This window comes from Rattus norvegicus, chromosome 1 (genome assembly GCF_021556685.1).
Source record: "Rattus norvegicus strain SHRSP/BbbUtx chromosome 1, alternate assembly SHRSP_T2T, whole genome shotgun sequence".
NCBI lineage: Eukaryota > Metazoa > Chordata > Mammalia > Rodentia > Muridae > Rattus > Rattus norvegicus.
The window spans coordinates 56,297,032-56,308,796 of NC_141534.1; the positions used below are offsets into that span (position 1 = coordinate 56,297,032).

Genomic DNA, 11,765 nt, shown 5'->3' on the forward strand with positions numbered 1-11,765 from the left:
AAAGTTTCTCAAGAGTCTCTGCCTCAGAAAGAAATGTGGTACTGTGATTTCATAATCTACCTACATTCCTTGTGTCACCCAATATATCAGCTAGAGTGAGGGGATCCTCCCCTGTTCAGGACAATTTAGATACTGCTTCCCCAGCAGGAATGGAAGGGCCACTTCCTGCCTCTGCAGGGGCAGTCCCTGGTGTTCACTGTAATGTTACTCATCACTTGCACCTTGAATCAGTTGTTCCACTGGAGCACGAAGCCTCCACTTTATTCTGGGAGATGACAAGGTGTCTCCAGCTAGGGACAGTGGTCCAAACATGAGTTTAAATGAGGGCAGTGAGGGTGGTGTACACACATTGTGGGTTTCATATTGAGTGCTACTGAAGTTCATGTACTTCCTACTAGATTCATCTGTGAGTGACATGTGATCTTTGTATTAAACTTTACCTTCAGGTTCAAGATTTCATGGTAGACCAAGGCCCTACTTTCTTTTTAAGATATCCTAGGAAGTGGATATAAAAGAGAAAATATAGTTCAGAAAACGGACCTAGGCGTACAGCACTTGCTTACATGTGCAAGTCCCTGTGCTCAACTCCAAGACCACACAATATGCCTTATAGATAGATGATGTAGGCCCTTAAGTTCTTCTGACAGCCCACATGTGGACGAGGTATACACAGGCCATAACCTGTCTTCTCAACTCTTGCATGATTATAGGGTCATATGAGACCTTTCTGACGACCGTGAAATATAAGGCTACTCCTATGTCCCATATGTCATTCTTTGGACTATTATGAAGTTTGCCTAGGCAGAGTTCAAAGGCAGCAAAGTGTAACCACCATAGTATTGGTTCAGCATTTGCCCTAGTTCAACTTGTGTACTGAAGCCAAAGTGCATAGCTGTGACTTTTCCATTCCTGTCCAACAAAACATCATCTGTTTTCAGGCACATTCACGCCCAGAGAAGGCTGTACTGTGGCTGTACTGGGCCTGTCTGCTATTCACAGGCATACTCAGCCATGCCACCCAGCACATCCCAAGCTCTATTTGGAGTGCTTTGGTACCACAGGAGACTTGTGTTGGTGGACACACTGACAAACGAAGTACCTAGACCCTACCAAGCTCCTGTCCACACTTGACTCATGACCAGAGCCAGCAGTATGAGCAGCTGGGTAAAAATGGAGACATTTGCACTTTCGTCCTTTTTTTTAATACAACAAAATGTTTAATGAGCAAATTCGTATTAGCAAATATGAAACTGCCACAAGGAGGAGCAGGACTGAGACCACTGGTTGAAGGTCAGGAAGACTAAAACGAACCAACTACTTAAGAAACCAGGGTGGAGAATGATGAGGACCAGAAGCCAGAGGACAGGAACTGTGGCCCTAAAAAAGGAGAGGGTAGGGTACTGAGGGCCAGACAACCAAATTCAAAGTAGTTTTGCCATAAAATACAAATATGCTATGTTCCTAGCATGCTGGCGGGGGGGTACTTTCTTCCTTGGTAGCACTTGTGAACCCCAGGACCAGGTGACAAGCTTGAGGCCAGGCAAGGAAAGAGGATCAGAGTGACCTTACCTGAGCTTGAGGGATAAAAACCTCAGAGAGGGGAGGGACTACCCTTGGCTCAGACTCTTCAGGGACATATGTGATGAGGGGAAGCTAAGGAAAGGCAAGGAGGACACACCCCCTTGGTACCAGGTGGTGTGTGTGTGTGTGTGTGTGTGTGTGTGTGTGTGTGTGTGTGTGTGTTTGCACATGCTCATGTGCATGTGTGCCTATATATGCACCTGCATGTGTGCCTGTGTGTGTGTCAGGGGGGCATGTCTTGACACCAGTCCTGCCCCATGCTGGTCATTCACAGTTGGCACAGTCCCCACTTAACACTAGGGTTTTTGTTCCCAAACTTTTTCTAATAGAAGCTAACATACCTCTTGGTCAGGGATAGTTAACGCACTTCATAAGAATGGGGAACACTGATCTTTTGGGATTGAAACCTGAGCTAGCTTGGGGGTCCTCCTCCTCCCATGGTTCCCAGTCTGTTTGTTATCACATTGTCCAGACAATAGAACGCTCAGCTCTGCCTGTGCCCCAGTGTGAGTCATTGCATCAACTGACATCCTGACTGGTTGTCCAAACTCCACGTTCTGGCTGAGCTCAGGACCCACAGGAGAAGGCCTAGATGAGGAGGTTCTGCCCTACCCAGCCAGGTAGACTTGAGCTCCACACTGACGAATGTTAGAAGGGATCCAGATGTGGCTCTCACACAATGCTGGCACAACTACCAAGAATCTGAGCTCAGCAGTGACATTCAAGTCTCCTCTTGCCCAAGTAAATGGACATCAAATACTTCTTTGGACCTTGGGCAGTAAAGGAATCATGAGGGCTCCATGGGTAGATAACGTACCATATACCTTCCCAGAGCCCATGAACTGCACCTGCTTACTGGCCCCTGAACCTGCTTGACTAAGGTGAGGAGAGGAGACCCCAAACAGCCCTATACCACTGCCGCAGGAACACTATCATGCCAGGTGGAGGCAGCCCCCACAGCCTGAGGAATGGGGTAAGGATTCTTTCCCATTGCATCCACTGGTGTTTTGTTTGCAAGGTTTGGGTGGAAGTGAGACATACTGCAAGGGAGGCCTTTGTGTTGCTTACTGTACTTAAAAGCAAGACATGGGAAAAGGACCTACAGAGTTTTGATCTAAGACATCCTGCAGTAGCCAGCTCTGGGTCCTTGGAGCTTAGGCAGGCTTTACAGTCATAGAGCTCCCTCTACTGCCCAAGTTTCACCATGACAACTCTTGCAGCTAAGACAGGAGCCCAAGCTGCTTCAGGGCTAACATAGACACTTGTTTCTCTCAGACACGTTTGCACCTGAGAATCCTAGGAGCTTAGTTTCAGTGAAGGAAGAATAGGGCCCACCACATGCCCTAAGCTAATGACAGAACTGGCTGCCTATCTTCTAAAAGTGGGCAGGCAAAAAGACCTTTATAGTGTGCATCAGGGTTGAGGGCCAAAAACTGCCTTGCCCAGACATGGCCAAAGGCTGCTGGTTCTGGAATGTTACCAAACAACCTTAAAGGCTGGCTGGCACAGACAGGGCTGCTGTATGGCTCTTGCCTACACTACAATATCTGGCAGGGGTGGATCTTTGCCAGGCTAGCACAGAATGAACTTCATGCCATTGAGAGGAGCTAACCAGTGTGCAGTCTCAGGTTTCGCTGGGTGATCTAGTCATGAACTGTCTGTATGACTGAGCAGACAGGCATTGTCCAGGCTGAGGACATACTGGTCACCTCTGTGGTTGTTCTCTTCCTCTTCAACCTGCAGAAAGATACAGCAACATGGTGGTAGTCCTCACCATGACTGTTGGTGCTTTCTATGCTCTTACAATCCCAGGGCTCCAGGTCTACCCAGACTGTTCTAATTCTGGCATAGACAATCTGTCCTGGGTGTGATAGGTCATCCTGTTGGTTCTCTGTCTTAGCTCTCATGGCACACTGCCCTCTATATTGCCCCATGCTGTTTCCTCCAACCTTTCCAGCATGCAACAGCTCCATGTCCTGCCCCACCTACTTTATGATCCCTGATAATTTCAGATATTTTAATGTTCTTCCAGGCTGGGCTGTGGCCTCGTGTGGGGCTCACATTCATCCTAGAGGTTCTTGGGAGCCTCCATGCCATGGCGTAGGACCTCTTTTTGTCCACACTGGGTCGAGTGATTCCATCCAGTGTAGTATTCTTTCCCTATTGTTGAATTTTAGCACTTATGTCTTTCAGGAATGGCTCTAGATGTGGTCATCGTATACTACCCTGAAAGAACCGCCAGAGTTCCAGGACGGCCACCTTTCACTTAAGCAAACTTGTCCACAGACTGTGTGGGTCCCATCAGCTGAGAGTAGCCTTCACATTGCAGTGATGTGCATATTTCTGCTTTTCAGCCACGATGGACTTTAGGATCTTCCCTGAGGACCCTACACGAACCACAGGTAGGAGATGTGTAAATGGGGCATGTTATTGGTTCAATTCTTCAGTGTGGTGCCTTAAGCTGACAGACTTTTGGGAGGGCATGTGCTTCTCTATTACATGAGTTAGTTCCATTGTTGGCCTGGATTCTGCTGTGACTGCCTCTTATGCTCTCTCCTCCCACTCTTTAACTGTTCCTAACTCTCAGTGAGTCCAGCATCGTGCTGGCTGGTCAATCAGCCTTCATGCCAGTCTAGATTCAGTCCAGAAACACAGAGCCCACACTGTCCTCTACCGGGGTTTCACAGGGCTGCTGGTTTAGTTTCTCCAGTGCCCTATGGTGGTACAAACTCAAGTTTCTTAGGTCCCTAGGGGTCTGGTAAAAACCCTTTAGTACAAGATAGAGGTAAAGAAGGGTAGAAATAAAGTCTTGCAGTTCTTCATGTACACCTCTCCAAGGCTCTACACTCTTCTGGTCCTGGTGTGCCACTCAGCAAGCCCTCCCACTAAGGCTCTGTGCCTGAAGCAGAGGACCACTGCTAAACCAGTGTTCCCAAGGAATTGGCTGTACCTGCAGCGTGACCTGTAGGGGATTCTCCACAACCCTGAGGACCCAATTTGAAAATCTTAGTTGGGCAGTGTGTGGGAGCCATCCAGGCTATATGGAGACCTTACCCAGAATTTGACCTCAAGCCCTGCACCCTGATTAGCTTGACCCACACTCCTGCAAAGGTCTCTGGGTGGCTGCTGAGATGAGTTGGAGGAGGATGAGGAAGAAAAGACAGGTAAATCAGGGCCAAGACAGGAGCACTGCCCGTACTCACTGTGGTGGCCCATCGTGTCCTGGGCTCATTCCTGCTGTAACTCTCAAGTAGGAACCACACATCCTTCCTCATGGGACTGTCCGTGATGAGGCCAGCTGAGGATCTGACCTGTCAGCAAGAAAGACAGGAGCTGTATGTGCCACAAACCAGAGCACAGTGTCCCATATAAGGCCATCTCACAAATGATGCCATGTCCTCCCCAGAGTGGCTCCAGTCAGGGTTAGGAGTGGCTCATGTATTCTGAGCTCTCTGCTACTCCTGCAGACACAGGAATGGTGCCTTCTCATGCTCATCTATCCTGAGCCCAGGGATCAGACAGAGGTCATACTCATGGGAATTCAGACTCAGTTCAATCTGCTATCCTGTAGCCCATGAGTCTGGACTCAACTTTAGTGGTCAAGGCCAGTGGTTTTTTCCTGGACAAGACTTTGAGAATGTAGCCACACACAGTGTTAGTGACACATTGCATGCCCTTGACTGGCCTTCACTGTAGTAGTCCTGAGTGACCATTCCAGCGTGCACCCAGGGATTCAGACTAGCAATGGCCAGATCAGGCTCTTTGCTACTTGGGCCTATAGCTCACCCCCAGTGTAGTTCCATGTGGCCTGGCTGCTGCAGCTCCTCCAGAAGCTACCAGATGTTTTCCCACAGAATCCTGCAGTCCCTGTGGGCTCTTCCACAGACATCTCACACTCTCTCTGAGGGGATTTAGCCTGGATGCCTGCTGTGTGGGAGCTGCCTTGGCTCGTGGAGCAGAGTGAGAGGCAGGGGAGATGTTGTCTGCTGGTCTTATTGTCCTCAGTGTCCAGGGCTTCCGTGCTCTTTGGGTCCAGGTCCAGCTCCAGTGGGTCACTAATGTAAATCCAGCCCATACAAGTTCCACACACCATGGGGTATAGGGTAGACCATGACTGAGGGGGAACCAATCAATCCAAGGACCCTGTGAGGACCAGGTCACCTCTCAGGCATGATGCAAGGCCAGGAGCTCTGTGTGCCCTGACAGAGGGGGATTGGACCCTGACTCCCATGAAATGCTTCTTCAGACCTATTACGTCATCAGCTCTGAGAGCATTAAGAACATATCACACTGCTTGCCTCTGCCATGTAACTCTATCTTCCAGGGCTGCAGGACCTCAGGAATATTAGCGGTCTTCTATGAACATTAATATTCTGTTAAATCACTTTGATAAATAGTTCTCAGCATGATACCTGTCTCCAGAAGTAGTCATTCAGCAATTCTCATGGGCACGGGGAAGCAAAATCTTCCTACTGCTCCTCCTCTTCCTCCTCCTCTTCCTCCTCCTCTTCTTCCTCCTCTTCCTCCTCTTCCTCCTCCTCCTCCTCCTCCTCCTGCTGCTGCTGCTGCTGCTGCTGCTGCTGCTGCTGCTGCTGCTGCTGCTGCTGTTACTCCTGTTGCTGCTGTAGCTTTGTTGGAAGCATCAGCAAAGCCCATAAGCTCAGCATCCATGGAATGAGGTGGGGTTGGGAATTGCAGACAGGTGCACATACCTGTCCAGATGATGACCTCTTACAGGACATAGGTGTAGGGTTGTGCATGGACACTTAGGCACAGAAGGAGGTATGCATACACATGCAAACACTCCCTCTTACACAGAGGTTAACATGATGTACAGAAAACCAAGTCCATCCTGAATGTGGGGCTCACTTTAGTTGTTACATTCCGATGGTAGAACAGACGTGTGTGAGGACAAGAAGCTCTGTGGTCCCTGGGGCCAGAAGGAAGAGAGTGGCTATGCTGACACAGTTAAAATAAACTCTCACAGTCTATGATAGCCAGGTCACAGGACCCAGGCAGCTGTGTTATTTGTGAGCACCGAGGGCAGCCAGAAGCTAACTATTGAGCACTGACTGGACCAAGCCCAGAAAGGGTCTCTGTTTTTCAGAGTGCTGCGGGCAGTGCAGTGTGTAGCACTTTCCTTTTGAAGACTCTTCTGGGGTTTTGAGTCCCCTGTAGAGGAGCCTCATGTCTGAAGACACTAAGCCTATGAGGAAAGATCCTCATGTGCAGAGTTCATTGAAAGGCCTGAGAGCAGAAAAGCAAAGAAAGAGCAAAATGTGCCACCTCTCCTCACTGTGGTTCAGCTTCTGCCTTTGCAGCTGAGCTCAGGTGCCCTGGAGTCCTCCCTAGCCTGAGTCAGTGGTCTAAAGTTCAAGTCACTGCTTTCTGGTTTGTAGTTTCAAACGCAGCACAGTTTCAGGCAAGAAAAGCTGTGAACACTATCTAGACCTTGCTGTCTACATTTGACGGGGACTGTTGAGCCCCAAAGAAAGCAAGGTCTATAAGGTCAGGTATTACAGGACTGGGCTAGGGCTGGAATCCAAGTTCCCTTCTCCCTCTGCTGTGGGCAGATGGTGAGCCTTGTAATTGGTTCTTACTCTGTACAGGGGTAGAAACAAAGGGTCTTATGGGAGCTCTGGCACAGGCCTGCCCAGGAATGGCTTAGAGAGCCTCGCACCAGCCCAATATTTGATATGTCCCCAGCTTTGTCTAACACCTTCAGCTGTGTGCCATTTTCCCTGCCTCTTGTAAAAGACTCTAAATGTTTTCTGACAAAAGGCAATCAAGGAGGAGTTTCACAAAGACAGGTGGGGATCTGTTGGGATGTTAACATGGGCTAACACATTAGAGGGCCAGAGCCACAGGACCGATGCTTGGTGGACATTCTCCTCTGACATCCAACACAGACATCTTTGTACAGAGATCAGGAGAAGTCTTCTCTGAATAACAGTGCAGAACACCTCAGGCTCAGGGAATCAGGACTGACACCCATAGAATGCTGTAGAATGTTTGTGATACAAGGGCTCATCAACCTGGGTCCATGTGCCTCTAGAGATGAGCACAGAACCGGGCTGTGGCTGGTTATGGTCTCAGACAGGAAGGCGGGAGGGAGCTGGTTCATGCAGTTTTTCTTTCCCTTGGCCAAAAGGAAGGACTGGAAGAAGTCTGTCTATGGAGAGTGAGGCTGGCTGGGAAACTGTATGCCGTTCTCCATTCTCACCCTGCTGGGGGCTTAGGGCTGTTGTCCAGTTAACCTCTCCACCATTCCAGTCTGCTTCTCTCCATTTAATCCATGCATCTCTGTCCCTTGGCTAGGTGACCTGGATGCAGAAGTCCTACCTGTAGCTGCCATCCAGGGCATAAGTCCCTCAGTGAGTGAATTCCAGATGGTTCTGTCTAAAGCAGCATCGAGCAGGGTAAGAACCGTGGTACATGGAAGAGGATACTGCATCCAAACGCATTTCATATAGAATCAACCCTCATGCTCAGAGACCTGATCAGTCCTATTTACCACTTTCATCATTTTTGTTATTCACTGTACTGTGAAGTGTGAATTTTTATTATATTTAACTTCGGCAAAGGGAGATAAAGAGTTTAGCACTGGAAACTCCCTAGAGCCTGGCTAGAAGGGAGGCCTGGAGACCCATGTGTGCTTCTGGGGAAAAAGCTCTTTCGTAGGATGCCTCCCTGAGTCCCAGGATGTGTGGAGGGCTCTGTGCCCTATCCAGGGTTGACCTCAGTATATTAATGGGAGCTGAGGCTTCTCTCTGATAGAACAGTGCTACCCTCCTGGAAGATGTCTGTGATGGTTTGTATATGCTTAGCTCAGGGAGTGGCACTATTAGGAGGCATGGTCTTGTTAAAGTAGGTGTTCATATTGGGCATGGGCTTTAAGACCCTTTTCCTATCCACATGCAAGCCAATCTTCCCCAACCAGCCTTCAGATGACGATGTGGAACTCTCACTCTCTCTGGCACCATGAATACCTGGTTGCTGCCATGCTCCCAGCTTGATGATACTGGACTGAGTCTCTGAACCTGCAATCCTGTGTTCATTAATGTTGTCCTTATAAGAGCTGCATTGGTTGTGTGTGCCTCTTCTCAACAGTAAACACTTAACTGAGACAGTGTTCATGTTCCCTTCTTCAGGTTCCAGGCTTTAGCAGCTTCAAAGATGAGCTGCATTCTCTTGGGACTATGGGACCAGAAGCCCCAGGCTGTCTGCTTGATCTGAGAGTGCTAGGACATCCTGCTCCTAAGGGAATTGTTACTGCTCCATTGCAATACTGTTAATAGCATCAGCAGGCTCCTGCTCTGTTACCCCCTGAACACAATGCTGTCTTCTCCAGGAGTGGATCCAACAGCTCTCAGAACCTCCCCAGGAACTGGGTGTTTCCCAAGGATTACCTGCACTTGGTTGCAAACCCCTATCCTGTGTTCTGAAAACTTTTCAAAGCCCATTCACCTGATACTGGTGCTTTCAGGACAGTATTCCCAAGTGTCATTTCCTACCCTGAGAGTTCACTCTCATGAGGCAACACCTGCGCTTGACAGATGATTTTCCCAAGGGGCATTGTATGTGCAGGTGAATTGTGTGTGCCAACTCTTGTCAGATCAGCACATGATGGCAGCAAGGCCCCATTTGCTCTTCGTTTTGAACTCATGATCCTGGCACTGTCTTGTTGTTATTTAGGTCCCTGTCAGTCCTGAATTGAATTTTAGCATGGGAACCCAGGGCAGTTGTCTTCAAACTTTTTCCTAGTATGAACCACATCTTCACCTCACCAGACATAAAGCACAACAAACACCAGGCAGGCAGAGAACCCTCAGGGGCTGGAGCTGGCATTTTCAAACACTCTGACTTGACCTTGGCCAGCACAGATTCAGAGGGCAGCCGCTATGTAGGAAGATCTCCTTCCTCCTCTCGGAGTTTAGAACATGTAGATTTAGGCTAAGGTGCTGGCACACATATGAGCAGAGGCAGCAGCATGGGCTTGTTCAATGTCAAAGCCTACCTGCCACCCCTGTATCACATGTCAGAGCAGCCCACCACATGAGAAGTCTAGAGGTGATGATATCCTGAGTGAATAGTCCGTGTTCTGCTGCCAGTTTCTTTGCTCCCACATGGCCAACTGGGAGAAGGGATTGAAAAAGGGAAGGTGATGAAGCCCTGCAAATATATACTTGGTGCCACCAAAGACCATGGGCTCTGACTGGCGAGATCTTTCAGTTAGATTTTAAAAAATGCCTCCTCAAGATAGGTAGTAGGTACTCTCAGGAAGGTGGACCATGGTGTGGTACAATGGGGCAGGATCCATGAGGCTGGTGCTGTGGGCCAGGGACATTGGGGCAAGTAAAACTGAGTAGGAACCCTGGGCCAGGTACAACAGGGCAGGGACCCTGGATCATTTACAACAGAGCAGGGACCCTGGGGCAGGTGCAGTGTAGCAGGGACTCTGGGGGTGGTGCAATGGGGCAGGAGTCCTGGGGAAGGGATCTTGTAGTTGTGACCCTGTGGAATGTGCAACCGGCAGGGACCCTGCTGGAGGTTCACTGAGGCATGCAGCCAAGGTGGAATGTTCGGAAAGTTGTCTGTTTGCTTCATGCAGCTGCTGTCTGAAGTAGAGAACACTGCCAACTGCCCCAGAAGGGATCTTGGGAGGGCCTTGCAAGAATGCCAGAGCTCCTAACTGAGGAGTTACACGTTCCACAGATGGGCCTTTATTGAGTTGAGCAGATTCTAAGAGAGCTGTCTTGAATGAACAGCCAAAAAAAGCGGGAATGAATAACAGGCATATTGCACCAGCCATGTACAAGGTGTTTTGCTCAGAAGAGTAGGACAGGAAGAAACTGATTAAGGCAATTCACTTGTCTGTCTGTCTGTCTGTCTATCCATCTGTCTGTCTATCCATCTGACTCTCCTTCCATCCATCCATCCATCCATCCATCCATCCATCCATCCATCCATCCATCCATCTCTCTGAGGGAAGTCAGCTTTTATGTGTAAGAAGAAGGTCACAGAAGCACTCCCATTTGGCAACAATGAGGTTTGTAGGGAGTGAGATAGATGGGTTATTTGTATGTTTGTTTGTTTGTTTGTTTAATGCAGGTGGTGGGATAGAATGACAGTTGTGAGCAGTTCCCATCAGCATCAACTGTACCACAGACCCAGTCTCAGTGTGACACAGAAGACGACTACCTGGAAAGTATGTCCTCTCTCTAAGGGGACAGTATAATACAATACTCTGGACTGCAGGTCAGACAAGGCCTGTGTTTAGGAGACTTGTGGACAGATGAATGTCTGTGAGTCTGGACTTAGACTCTGTGGAGGGCTCAGGTCACCTGACTGTCCTGAAGCTTCCCACTGTGATTTATTTCCCTCCTACAGAGTCAGCCACCTGAGCAACTGCATTTCCTAGTTATCCCCTAATCCACTTACACTGTGTAGAGTGTCCAGTCTTAGGGAGGGCCTGGGAATCTGAGAGACACCACTGAGCCCTCTGGGCCTGGCTGACTCAACCTGAGGCTACTCTGTGTGTCTTCATTTTGCTCACCCACCAGAGACCTCAAAAGTCAGCAGTAAAGTTGCTGAGAGGCCAGGAACCTCCATATTGGCCCAAGAGCAATTGTCCTCTTTTACAGGTTCATCCACAGAGCACGTAATTCTGATTGGTGCAACAGTCTGGAAGAGTGAAAGACGTCATCTCCCAAGGGCAAGTGCTGTGCTAGTGGACACTGAGGAGCTGCAGGGATCAGACCCCTCCCCATCCTTCTCCAGCCTCTCTTGTTCTTCCTTGAGATGTTTCCTGCAGACCTGAAAGATCCAGGCAGTCCATGACATGGGTTTGAATTTAATCTCAGGACATTTTATTCATTGCCCAAAAACTAAGACCAGATAAAATTTATTTATTCATTCATTCATTCATTCATTCATTCGTTTCTTATATATAAGTACAGGGTAGTTGTCTTTAGAAACAACAGAGAGGTCATCAGATCTAATTAGAGATATTTGTGAGCTGCCATGTGGTTGCTGGGATTTGAACTCAGGACCCCTGGAAGAGCATTCAGTGCTCTTAACCATTTATCAATCTTTCCCATTTCCAAGGTAACTTTTTTACTTTCAACAAGGTATTCTTTATTCAGGTTACATCCTGATCCCAGCTACTCTCCCTCTTCCCTTCC

The 11,765-nt window shown here is 48.7% G+C and overlaps 1 long non-coding RNA gene across 6 annotated transcripts in view; it reads left to right on the forward strand.

Moving 5' to 3' along the window:
* Window positions 1–11,500, forward strand: part of LOC148006998 (uncharacterized) — a 28,268-nt gene extending 16,768 nt beyond the window's left edge. For 2 of the 6 annotated variants that reach the window (XR_015645573.1, XR_015645581.1), the window contains 4 exons: window positions 3,775–3,983; window positions 7,900–8,000; window positions 10,693–10,789; window positions 11,226–11,500. This is a non-coding gene — a long non-coding RNA (uncharacterized LOC148006998). Of the gene's footprint in view, window positions 1–3,774; window positions 3,984–7,899; window positions 8,001–8,732; window positions 8,937–10,692; window positions 10,790–11,225 lie in introns of those variants that run through there. The other 4 variants (XR_015645537.1, XR_015645549.1, XR_015645583.1 and 1 more) reach the window with 3 other exon arrangements.
* The last annotated feature ends 265 nt before the right edge of the window (window positions 11,501–11,765 follow it).